The sequence below is a fragment of the Pseudophryne corroboree genome, chromosome 11, assembly GCF_028390025.1.
Source record: "Pseudophryne corroboree isolate aPseCor3 chromosome 11, aPseCor3.hap2, whole genome shotgun sequence".
In the NCBI taxonomy this organism is placed as follows: Eukaryota; Metazoa; Chordata; class Amphibia; order Anura; family Myobatrachidae; genus Pseudophryne; species Pseudophryne corroboree.
In genome coordinates, this window is record NC_086454.1 from 34,683,078 (window position 1) to 34,696,817 (window position 13,740).

General features: G+C 45.1%; 1 protein-coding gene across 4 annotated transcripts in view; it reads left to right on the forward strand.

The window, feature by feature from the left end:
* The window catches only part of SOX6 (SRY-box transcription factor 6), a 560,806-nt gene that overhangs the window by 29,864 nt on the left and 517,202 nt on the right, over window positions 1–13,740 (forward strand). The window lies entirely within an intron of this gene.

A 13,740-nucleotide genomic window follows, 5' to 3' on the forward strand; every position in this document is an offset into this window, starting at 1 on the left:
ACACTGTCTGGGCTGGAAGCCAGAGTTCAGGAGTTAGCTCCTGCCTCCAGCTGCTGCTGTCGAGAAGGAGCCGTGCGCCCGCTGGTAACAAAATCTCAGGCGGCACCCGGCATCTCCCTTGGTTAGGCGAGTTTGGCCGTGCCTGATCAATTGGCTTTGCGGGCCTTATTCGGCCCGCGGGCCTGAGGCTCCCCACCTCTGGATTACATGAAGAAACCGAAGGATTTGAGCAAGCCTACATCCACAGAAGATCTGTGGTTAGTTCTCCAAGATGTATGGAACAACATCCCTGCTGAGTTTCTTCAAAAACTTTGTGCAAGTGTACCTAGAAGAATTCATGCTGTTTTGAAGGCAAAGGGCGGTCACACCAAATATTGATTTGATTTAGATTTCTCTTCTGTTCATTCACTTTGCATGTTATTAATTGATAAAAATATACTATTAACACTTCTATTTTTGAAAGCATTCTTACTTTGCAGCATTTTTACCACACCTGCCTAAACTTTTTCACAGTACTGTATGTGTGTAGTGTGTGTGTGTGTGTGTATATATATATATATATATATATATATATATGTGTATTTATTTATTTTTTCTGCCACTTGGTTACACGCCGGGAATATACACCAATCAGCCGCACCAGTGTAGAGTGACCCACCAGTCAGCCCTACTTAGGGCGGTACAAGTCCTGGAACACTTCACTCACTGCGCGACGGATGAGGAAAATTGCCCTTTATTGTGCGCTGGTCTCTGGTACATGTCCGAGCTGTCACATTAGGAGATGTCAGCTACACATCCTGCTCCTGACTGCATCCAGCGAGACTGCCGGGCTTCAGTTTCATGTTCCATTAATTTCTATCACTTCTCCGTTTGCGATCTGTAAGCCTTTACGCTGTGACATGAAAGGTTTTCTGACAGGACAGTTGTAGGTTAGCAGCGCAGTTGTCTGCTGAAATTGTTAAGAAAAGAATTAAATATAAATGATTAGACTTAATGGAAGACATAGGATAGTGACTGCAGAAAGGGAATATTACAGCCAGGAATGAGAGCGTCTCCACACGCCCGCTGTGTCTAATCTTTTTTTTTTTTTTTTCTCAAAGCCATATTTTATTATTACATTTAATTTCCTTTGCAATCACCCTTCCCCCCCCCCCCCCCCCCCCCTGGCCCTGAACAACTATTATCTTAAAGTCCAGTCGTTGATCATGTCGGGAAAGGACATTGTAAGCAAATGAGAGGAAGTAACTGGGCAATAGAGAGTGAAAGTGCTTAGTGTGGACGTTGTAATATGACAATAGCGCTAATTCCCATTTCCGTACACACCGTTACATCCGGCGAAAAGGTGATTCATCCGAGCTCTGGCCTAAAGTACATTATAGAATTGGACACATTTATTACCAGCTGATTGCACTCCGCAGAATTAAAGCAGAGTTTAATCAGAAGAGCAGGAGACACAATGGGAGGAAATCTCAACTTGGGAGTAATCTCTGTCCCACATAATTATATATTATTTGGGGATATTTGTCAAACACAATTTAAAAAAAATATATTTTTTGTTAAGTCAATATAGTGTAGTTGAATGTATTTGTCGGAGCGGACCTCGCATAAATTTGTGCTACACGGGCTCCGTAAATGGAGGTAGGCAAGTGCGGGCGATTCAGGGATGCACACAGTCTGATCGAATGTACATTTACAACTGGGGAGGTGAATCGGGGGTATGGCGGGGCGTACTCATGTCCATGGGCGAAGTTAAGTTAGCTCGTGTTCATGCAAACGCGGGACATGCAGACTTGTATGCAGTTGAACAGAGGGCCCGATACAGACCTGACCGCTGTTGTGTTAATTCACACAGCCTCCGATTATTGAATGACTGTGCAAGCTAAGGCACCGCAGTGCGCAAGGGCATCGCCAAGCAGCGACAGGATGGTGCAGGCGTTTCCAAGCGTTTTCAGGGAGGGTGTGTGACGTCAGCTCCGGACCCAATCAGCCTGTTTGTATCGCATTGTAGGACTACGCACAGACTGGAAAAATCATTCGATTGATAGTGAGTTGCGAACAGATTTGCAGATGTCCGCTGCCTGGCCAGGTTTTCGCACGGCGTACGCATGCATTCCAACACTTACACCGGGCGGTTTTCACTCTCCCTGGGCAGCGACTATCTGATCGCAGCCCTCTGCAAATATGGTCTGAATTAAGCCTATAGACCTTTTCGGAGGCAGATACATGTGCCTGATAATGGCGGCTAATCACAAATGTGTAATTATTACCTGTAGCAGGCTAAGCTGAGAATATCCTGAAAACATGGCGTGTGCTGCTGATTATAGCTCAGGTAACAGATGTTACTGTATTACATAGCACTGTAGTCCGGAACCAGGGGTGGCTTTTCATAGTCCCACGTTACTGGATTCCGATAAAGATTGGAAGATGGGAAATAGTGTCTTTTTTATGCTTTTTAAAAAAGAAATACATTTTTATACCTATGTGTCTGTCTATACCGACTTGTAGTAATAAAACATATCCTCCTGTTGCCCGGACATAACACTGTTACAGATTGTTTGAGCATAATAGTCCCAATCTATACACAAATCCCTTTAATTGATATGTAGGGGCCACGGAGGGCCCCCACAGTCACCAGGCAGCGATACGTTACAGCGAGGGGCGGAAGTAAGGAAAACATCCCTGTGTCCCGGGAGTGAGCGCTGGCTGTGATTGGCAGCGAGGCCAGTCTTCCTGTATTTATGTGTAGGTAGAATGGCGTGTTTGTGCGTTCCTGCTGCCACAATCACTGATTCTAGTGGAGAAGAATAGGAATCATTATGAGGGTGTAAATAGGGCATTGAGTGGTCTCTTTCAGCCTCCCGTCACACCTGCCCGGCTGGCAGTATAAATCCATGAATGAACCATTTTATTAAAAGCAGTCGTACGGCTGGAAGCGGGGGCCAGAGGCGCTCTCCCTCTGCAGGCCCTCCTTCCATCCAATGTTTGATCAGGGGGGCTGCAGTGAAATGCCTGTGACACTGACTTTGTACTCACTGCTTTCTGTCTGCTACAAGTTGAAAGTCTTTGACACAGCGATGCTGACAGGCTCTGAACGCAGAAGAATGTGCAAGAAAACGTTCCGTCTTAAAGAAGCCTTTACAGAGCATCATCTTCCATTTTAAATCATTTCAGTTGCTATTAAGCTACCACTGAAAAAGGTGTACTCCTGATTAAAGGCCGCGTGTTCCCTCCTCGGCTGCGCACATTCCAAGACAGTCGCCGCTCACAGCAAGTTCATTAGCAATGCAGATAGCGGCTATTGAAGTCAGCGCCGGCTTTTTACACTACAGTTGTCTTGGCCCTAATGAGCTGCGCTTTAATGTTCAGGGGGGGGGGGGGGGAAATATTGTTGTTACTTTTTTTTTTATTTAAAGGGGTTGTTGTTTTTTTTTTTTTTTACCAATCTCATTAAATTTAATTCCTCCTTCAAACGGGATTCTCATTGTGTTGTTGGAGGACGAATAAAACGCTTTCCTGTTTTTAGAAGTCAATCTTTTTAACCTTGCTGAAACAATGTAATTTAGACTCTGCTTTGAGCAATTAATGCTGCTATTAATCTGCGGCCTTAAATATAGCGACGGTGGGAAAGGTCAGCCTAATCTGGAAGAGGCGCAGATAAAGAGGATTCTCCTTGCCAGTTGTAATGAATTTTACATCATTTATTGTAATATTCTAGGAAGATCTGCAAAAATGTACTGAAGTCTGGAAATAGATCATTTTTGATTTGTCAATCCGATTCTAAGTCCATTCTCCCTACTCCCAGAAGTCTTGGCGAAACCGTCCAGCATTGCCACACCATTAATTGTATCACGGTGAAACGTTTCTGCTAGTTGATACATTTATTAGCCATGGACTTCTGCAGTGGCCACTAATTTCCTAATTAGAACCCAGCAGAGAAATAGCATTTCCAGCGGGCTGCGTCTTTCACGATCCACCCCTCCACCCCCACACGACGGACCTGACCTTTGTAAAGAATATGAAACATCCCCCGGACACAGGGGATATTTACTTCCCACTATATACTTTGTAGAAAATGTCAGCGACAAACCCCATATTTTTCTATTTTCATTTCCCATTGCAGGTTTCATGCTTCCTAGGGACACAGAAAATGCATTTTTTTCCCCACTAAGGCTCCCACCACCTTTATAAGCTACTAATTTATCTGGGCTGAGAGGGGGAGCGGTTGCTGAACGTTCTCAGCCGCCGCATCGCGGAGTGCGGCGCAGGCCACAATTTCTGAAATTGTACAGAGAACGCGCTCGCATTCTGTCTCGGACACTGGAATTTTCATCTTGTATTCACAGGAATTTATAGTCTAAACATAGAACAGATAAAACACATTTCTCTGTGTCCAGCACCCGGTTGCACAATTAGCTTGTGTTAGATTTCTTGGCTAATTGAAGCAGTTTCCTTTTACTGGAACAAACGGGTTACGATCCAGCTACGCGTGGGGATTGCGTGTACTTTAGATGTAAAGGTTCCTTCGTGTCATTTGTCAGCGACAGCCATGGCTGGAAGTGCATAGATGTGCAAATTACCCACATGATGATCCCAGTTCCGTGAATCCTAACCTGTGCAAAACTTGTATGTGTGTGTGTGTGTGTATATATATATATATATATATATATATATATATATATATATATATATATATAGATAGAGATATATATATATATTTTGTGGCAGGAGAGGTACTTTGCCACCTGTAAACTACACACAGGGTCCTGGGGGTGGATGGGAAGTGTGGATGGACCGGGTTCCCATCCATTTGGCCCAGACCAGGTCTTATGGGCTTCTTAGCCCAAGAAGCTGCTTCATCAGCCAGCACCTGGGTTCTGGGTTTAAAGCAGAGTCTCTCCCATGAGTCAGGGCTCCTGAAGGCAGTTAGTGTCCAGGTGAAAGGCCTGCTAGGGACAGTGGGATCTGGAGGGCTGGGCCACTAGTGCCAGGATGCCGGGACCTGTAGGGTTCCTTAGTAAGTAAGAGGGAGAGAGGCAGGGCCTAACCTCCCTGCTAGTTTATACTAAAGACAGTGATCTTTGTTTTATGTATATCTTTGTTTTTGAACTACCTGAATAAAAGGTATTTGTTGTTTTTGCACAAGCCTGGAGTCGGTCGTTGGTGGAATTTTTGTAGCAGAGCACATTCTAGCAAGACTCCTGTTACAAAAGATAATAATATATATATATATATATATATATATATATATATATATATATATATATATATATATATATAGTATGTATGTATTATAAAAAAATCTGTGTGTGTAACGATACCTCCACTATACTTGTCTGCTCTTTTTAGTTTTTTTTTGCTTGTTTCTTTCCTTCAACTGTGTTTCCTCATTTAATATTTTACAAATCACGTTCATTTAGTAGTTTGTTTTCAGTCCATACGACATCAGAAGAAAAAAAATCAGTTTCTGTGCAGTAGTAATAAGTACCTGTTCTGCCAAATGCAGCAACATCGTTATCACAAAGTAAAAAGTTGCAGCACAAAAGTCAGAACACAAAAACATTTGTTGACTTTATCAACCTCTTTGCAAATAATTAGCTGATAACGCCACTGTGCGTTTTTGGACGCGCATCGCCAAACAGCGACAAGCTGGTGCGAAAATTTTGATCGCACAACCATTCGCAAGCTGATTGACAGGAAGAGGACGTTTGTGTGTTGTAACTGGCCGTTTTCTGGGAGTGTCAGGAATAACGCAGGCGTTTTCTGGGAGGGCGTGTAACGTCGGCTCCGGCCCCGATCAGCCCGTTCTCATCGCGCTTTAGGAGTAAGTCCTGGGCTGCGCACAGACTGCACACACTGGAAAAACCATTAGATGGTGAGTGAGTTGCGAATGCATTTGCTGCTGTCCACTGATTGAGTGACATTTTCGCACGGCATACACATGCGATCGCACCCTTGCACGGGTCGAGTTTACACTCCCCCTTGGGCGGCGACTATCCGATCGCAGGACAACAAAACTAGCAGCCCAGCGATCAGGTGTGAATCGGGCCTAATATTTATTATGATCTGACCGGTTATTGGTAAGACAACTGCTGCGATACGGAATACTACTGTGTCCCATCAGTGACAATATTGTCTCGCTACATTGGGAGACTTTAGGGTGAAACTGACAAAGTCTATCGCCTCTCCGGCTGTGGTTTTAACACCCATCCTAAAAAAAAAACCAAGGTTCTGGTTGTTGCATACTGTAAATAGGCCCCCTTTATGTTTCACCAAACAGGTCCTTGAATACTAAATTTAAGTGAGTGTTATTTGATTCGGCAAAGTTCCTCGGCATGCATGTCCAACAAGCCAGCTCTGCAAGCCGAGGTCTGCTGCTACAGGGAGAAATGTTATTGCAATGATATATTTTTATTAACTGCTTCTGTTTTTATTAAGGATAATGAAAGCCGTGTGTTTGGCCTCGCGAACAAAACTAACGTGACCTTTTCTGTGACCTACCTGTTGTGCTTTCACAAACGATAATACTAACCGTATGTGCAAAGTGATCTGGGGTATTGCAGTGTGTCAGCACCCGCCAGGAGAAAGCTCATTTGTATAAAGTATCTCTCGCAGCCAGGGCAGGACAGAAGCGATCTGCAGACTTTATCTGATGGAGGAATGGCTTAGGCGCGCGGTATAAAATACAATTTATGGAGATGTCATAGCAGTTAATCTGTTGTAAAGAGGATTTAGCTGGAGCATCTGATTGTCTGCAGAAGACTCCGACAAGTAGTAGATAGAGGGTGTTTAGAAAGTGGCTACTGAGACTCAACGTGATGCGTCAGATTGGCGTGCAGTCTTCTGTACGGTACAGCGGAGGTGGACAGTTTGTAGGCTGAACCGTGAGATTGACGACTGTTCACTGCGACATTGTAACATCACTGAGGTGCTTCTTTTTTCTCGGCTGTGACATAAGTTGTTCAGAATGTTCTGTTGGGTACTAATAAGCGTGCGTCTTTCCATTCTCAGAAATGACGCCTCATTGGGCCTTGTTCCATCAGGGCCGAAACTAGGATTTTTGTCACCCGGGGCAAGGTAGTCATTTGACCCCCCCCCCCCCCCCCCCCCAAAAAAAAAAAAAGATTTTTTTTTTTACAATAAATAAATAAAAAAATAAAAAAAATAAACATTTTAAAATAAATAAATAAATGAATAAAAATATTATATATATATATATATATATATATATCTCTTTCAGAACTTTTTTACCTGAAAAATTGCCTTTTCTAACATAAATTTCATATCCAGGAAAAAGTGTCCCCATTTTACACAGTACGACAGGCAAGTGTCCCCATTTTACACATTGCGGCAGACAGGTGACCCCATTTTACACATTGCGGCAGACAGGTGTCCCCATTTTACACATTGCGGCAGGAAAAAGTGTCCCCATTTTACACATTGCGGCAGGCACGTGTCCCCATTTTACACAGTACGCTGGCAAGTGTCCCCATTTTACACATTGCGGCAGACACGTGTCCCCATTTTACACAGTACGACAGGCAAGTGTCCCCATTTTACACATTGCGGCAGACAGGTGACCCCATTTTACACATTGCGGCAGACAGGTGACCCCATTTTACACATTGCGGCAGACAGGTGTCCCCATTTTACACATTGCGGCAGACACGTGTCCCCATTTTACACAGTACGCTGGCAAGTGTCCCCATTTTACACATTGCGGCAGACAGGTGACCCCATTTTACACATTGCGGCAGACAGGTGTCCCCATTTTACACATTGCGGCAGACACGTGTCCCCATTTTACACAGTACGCTGGCAAGTGTCCCCATTTTACACATTGCGGCAGGCACAGGTCCCCATTTTACACAGTACGACAGGCAAGTGTCCCCATTTTACACAGTACGACAGGCAAGTGTCCCCATTTTACACAGTACGATAGGCAAGTGTCCCCATTTTACACATTGCGGCAGGAAAAAGTGTCCCCATTTTACACATTGCGGCAGGAAAAAGTGTCCCCATTTTACACATTGCGGCAGACACGTGTCCCCATTTTACACAGTACGACAGGCAAGTGTCCCCATTTTACACATTGCGGCAGGAAAAAGTGTCCCCATTTTACACATTGCGGCAGGAAAAAGTGTCCCCATTTTACACATTGCGGCAGGAAAAAGTGTCCCCATTTTACACATTGCGGCAGACAGGTCCCCATTTTACACATTCCGGCAGGTGGTGGGGAGAGGGAGGGAGGGAGAGAGAGAGAGAGGGAGGGAGAGGGGCTGACTTACATTTGAAGCGGTTCTCGCCGCTCTTCAGCCGCCTCTCCCTCCTCGTCTGCGCGGCTCCCCCTTCTCCGTCCTCCCGAGTGCCCAGCTCGGGGGGCGGGGTTTCGTGGAATGACGCGTTTGCGTCGTGACGTCACGACGCAATCGCGTCATTCCGCGAAACCCAGCCCCCCCCCCCCAGAGCTGGGCACTCGGGAGGACGGAGAAGGGGGTTTCAATTCTCAAAGTACAAAGGTGCATAGGGAGAGGGTGTTAGGGGGTCTCGGCGCCCCCTCCAATCCGGCGCCCAGGTCGCCTGCCCCCCTAGCCCCCCCCTAGTTTCGGCCCTGGTTCCATGTACGTGAATGAGCAAAGCAAACCAATAGGGCAGCTTCCATTAATATTTATTAGTTGTATGCAAATCATTAAAGACTTTGGCGCTTAGTGACTTGGTTTAGGTGAACGTTTGTAATAATTGTAGTAAACAGGTAAAGTAACCCTACTTATGAATAATGTATAGTCAAAATGTCATTTGTGTGCTGAAAAAATTCTATGCATATTATTTAACGGAATGCGTTTGTGGCGTCGACCCTATTTATGTCGACACTCATTAGATCGACCACTATTGGTCGACATGGAAAAAGGTCGACATGAGGTGTTGTTTTTTTTCCTGGAGTAGTTTTCTTCGTAAAGTGACCCGGAACCCCATTTAGTGCGCCGTATCCCCTCACAAGGCTTGCTTCGTTCGCCATGCTTCGGGCAGGGTGCTTTGCTGCGCTCGTAACAGGTTACTATTCCCAAACGTAGTTCACGTGGATCGTAAAGTGTGAAAAAGTCCAAAAAATTAAAGGAAAAAAAAATTTGTGAAAAACTTTTGTCGACCTTTTTCATGTGGCGACTTTTGCGGTGTCAACCTAATGTTCACGTCGACCTTTTTCAAGTGTTGACCAAATGCACGTCGACCAGTAGTGGTCACCCTATTGAGTGTCGACCTAAGAACCGTATCCTTTATTTAACACAGTGGGGGCTATAATTTACAGAACAATGGGGGTCATTCCGAGTTGATCGCTAGCTGCAGTTGTTCGCTGTGCAGCGATGAGGCAAAAAAACTGTACTTCTGCGCATGCGTATGCGGCGCAATGCGCACGCGTGACGTACTATTACAACGAACGATGTAGTTTCACACAAGGGTCTAGCGAAGCTTTTCAGTCGCACAGGCAGCCGCAGAGTGAACTGACCGAGTGGGTGTCAACTGACCGTTTTCAGGGAGTGTTCGTAAAAACGCAGGCGTGCCAGGAAAAACGCAGGTGTGGCTGGGCGAACGCTAGGCGGGTGTGTGACGTCAAATCAGGAACTGAACAGTCTGAAGTCATCGCAAGCGCTGAGTAGGTCTGGAGCTACTCTAAAACGGCACAAAATTTTTTTTGTATCCGCTCTGCGATCCTTTCGTTCGCACTTCTGCTAAGCTAAAATACACTCCCAGTGGGAGGCGGCATAGCGTTTGCACAGCTAGCGAGCGATCAACTCGGAATGACCACCAAGGTGCCTCTCATCTGCTGCCGAGGTGAACGGCGCCTCCACAGGACAGACAGTGAAATGCTTCATACCTGGCTAGATACCCTTTCAGAAGTTGTCTTATTCCAGCAACAAAGTTCCTTCTATTCGGTAGTAAGTTAAATATGTTTAAGCTCTCTCTGTGTTTGTTTGCCAAAGTATGATGTTACCTGTCCACAGGCGGATTTGGTAGCTCGGTTTAGGGATCTTGCGCTGAAATGTAACTAGTGTTGTACGCTGTGCCACTGGCTTGAATGCGCGGCATTGTTTGGTTACATTTATATACTCTGCTAGGCAGTTTCATGGCTGACACTAAACGGAGATAAGTGGCGGTGGAAATGGCTGGCTAATAAAAATGTTAAACAAACACATGACTTTATTTCTGTGCAGAATTTTATGGCGTTACACAAATGGATTTGTTAATCAAAAATAAATAGGGAAGTCGAGATTGATTAGATTTTCCTATGTCCTTATGGATGATTTGACAGTCAAATATCTCTGTTCGGGCCAGAAAATACCACCGATAGCCGGAGAATGTTCTGCTCAGAGTGCCGGGCTCGCAGTAACCCCATCGTTTCTGGATCAATTCATTCTATTCTAGTTAAATTCAGCATGTGATTGCAATGTGGAATTATTGTCAGGTTTATATTCAGAGCCATGTTACGTATGAGAGAGTCACTTTCATCCACCCTGTGCAGCCTGTCAGTGACAGACACTGTGCCAGTGTGAGCCCTGGCTCCGGGCGGGCAGAATATTGTGCGTTACAGAGCTTCACTAGTATATTGGTGGTTACAAAAACAATGGTATATGTAATAGTACATTTTGAGCATTTTATTAGAATAGTAACAGTGTGAATATAAAATGTCTCCAATAGAAAGATAATAGGTGCGTGTGTGTGAGGATAGAATATAGCGGTCTGTGTGTGTGTGTGTGTGTGTGTGTGTGAGGATAGAATATAGCGGGGTGTGTGTGTGTGTGAGGACAGAATGTTAGTGATCTGCGTGTGTGTGAGGATAGAATATAGCGGTCTGTGTGTGTGTGTGTGTCTGTGTGTGTGTGTGTGTGTGTGTGTGTGTGTGTGGATAGAATGTAGCAGGGTGTGTGTGTGTGTGAGGATAGAATGTTAGTGATCTGCGTGTGTGTGAGGATAGAATGTAGCTAGGTGTGTGTGAGAATAGCATGTTAGCGGTCTGTGTGTGTGTGTGAGGATAGAATGTTAGTGATCTGCGTGTGTGTGAGGATAGAATATAGCGGTCTGTGTGTGTGTGAGGATAGAATGTTAGTGATCTGCGTGTGTGTGAGGATAGAATGTAGCAGGGTGTGTGTGAGAATAGCATGTTAGCGGTCTGTGTGTGTGTGAGGATAGAATGTTAGTGATCTGCGTGTGTGTGAGGATAGAATATAGCTAGGTGTGTGTGAGAATAGCATGTTAGCGGTCTGTGTGTGTGTGTGTGTGTGTGTGAGGATAGAATGTTAGTGATCTGCGTGTGTGTGAGGATAGAATATAGCGGTCTGTGTGTGTGTGAGGATAGAATGTTAGTGATCTGCGTGTGTGTGAGGATAGAATGTAGCAGGGTGTGTGTGTGTGAGAATAGCATGTTAGCGGTCTGTGTGTGTGTGAGGATAGAATGTTAGTGATCTGTGTGTGTGTGAGGATAGAATATAGCGGTCTGTGTGTGTGTGTGTGTGTGTGAGGATAGAATATAGCGGTCTGTGTGTGTGTGAGGATAGAATGTAGCAGGCTGTGTGTGTGTGTGTGTGTGTGTGTGTGTGTGTGTGTGTGTGTGAGGATAGAATGTTAGTGATCTGCGTGTGTGTGAGGATAGAATGTAGCGGGGTGTGTGTGTGTGAGAATAGCATGTTAGCGGTCTGTGTGTGTGTGAGGATAGAATGTTAGTGATCTGTGTGTGTGTGAGGATAGAATATAGCGGTCTGTGTGTGTGTGTGTGTGTGTGAGGATAGAATGTAGCGGGGTGTGTGTGTGTGTGAGGATAGAATGTTAGTGATCTGCGTGTGTGAAGATAAAATGTAGCGGGGTGTGTGTGTGAGGATAGAATGTTAGTGATCTGCGTGTGTGTGAGGATAGAATATAGCGGTGTGTGTGTGTGTGTGAGGATAGAATGTTAGTGATCTGCGTGTGTGAAGATAGAATGTAGCGGGGTGTGTGTGTGAGGATAGAATGTTAGTGATCTGCGTGTGTGTGAGGATAGAATATAGCGGGGTGTGTGTGTGTGAAGATAGAATGTTAGTGATCTGCGTGTGTGTGAGGATAGAATGTAGCGGGGTGTGTGTGAGGATAGAATATAGCGGGGTGTGTGTGTGTGAAGATAGAATGTTAGTGATCTGCGTGTGTGTGAGGATAGAATATAGCGGGGTGTGTGTGTGTGAGAATAGAATGTTAGTGATCTGCGTGTGTGTGAGAATAGCATGTTAGCTGTCTGTGTGTGTGTGAGGATAGAATGTTAGTGATCTGCGTGTGTGTGAGAATAGAATGTAGCGGGGTGTGTGTGTGAGAATAGAATGTTAGTGATCTGCGTGTGTGTGAGGATAGAATGTAGCGGGGTGTGTGTGTGTGTGTGTGAGGATAGAATGTTAGTGATCTGCGTGTGTGTGAGGATAGAATGTAGTGGGGTGTGTGTGTGTGTGAAGATAGAATGTTAGTGATCTGCGTGTGTGTGAGGATAGAATATAGCGGTGTGTGTGTGAGGATAGAATGTTAGCGGTCTGTGTGTGTGTGAGGATAGAATGTAGCGGGGTGTGTGTGTGTGAGGATAGAATGTTAGTGATCTGCGTGTGTGTGAGGATAGAATATAGCGGGGTGTGTGTGTGTGAGAATAGAATGTTAGTGATCTGCGTGTGTGTGAGAATAGCATGTTAGCTGTCTGTGTGTGTGTGAGGATAGAATGTTAGTGATCTGCGTGTGTGTGAGGATAGAATATAGCGGGGTGTGTGTGTGTGAAGATAGAATGTTAGTGATCTGCGTGTGTGTGAGGATAGAATGTAGCGGGGTGTGTGTGAGGATAGAATATAGCGGTCTGTGTGTGTGAGGATAGAATGTAGCGGGGTGTGTGTGTGTGAGGATAGAATGTTAGTGATCTGTGTGTGAGGATAGAATGTAGTGGGGTGTGTGTGTGTGAGGATAGAATGTTAGTGATCTGCGTGTGTGTGAGGATAGAATATAGCGGGGTGTGTGTGTGTGTGAGAATAGAATGTTAGTGATCTGCGTGTGTGTGAGAATAGCATGTTAGCTGTCTGTGTGTGAGGATAGAATGTTAGTGATCTGCGTGTGTGTGAGAATAGAATGTAGCGGGGTGTGTGTGTGTGAGAATAGAATGTTAGTGATCTGCGTGTGTGTGAGGATAGAATGTAGCGGTGTGTGTGTGTGTGTGTGTGAGGATAGAATGTTAGTGATCTGCGTGTGTGTGAGGATAGAATGTAGTGGGGTGTGTGTGTGTGTGAAGATAGAATGTTAGTGATCTGCGTGTGTGTGAGGATAGAATATAGCGGTGTGTGTGTGAGGATAGAATGTTAGCGGTCTGTGTGTGTGTGAGGATAGAATGTAGCGGGGTGTGTGTGTGTGAGGATAGAATGTTAGTGATCTGCGTGTGTGTGAGAATAGAATGTAGCGGGGTGTGTGTGTGTGAGAATAGAATGTTAGTGATCTGCGTGTGTGTGAGGATAGAATGTAGCGGGGTGTGTGTGTGTGTGTGTGTGTGTGTGTGAGGATAGAATGTTAGTGATCTGCGTGTGTGTGAGGATAGAATGTAGTGGGGTGTGTGTGTGTGTGTGTGTGAAGATAGAATGTTAGTGATCTGCGTGTGTGTGAGGATAGAATATAGCGGTGTGTGTGTGAGGATAGAATGTTAGCGGTCTGTGTGTGTGTGAGGATAGAATGTAGCGGTGTGTGTGTGTGTGTGAGGATAGA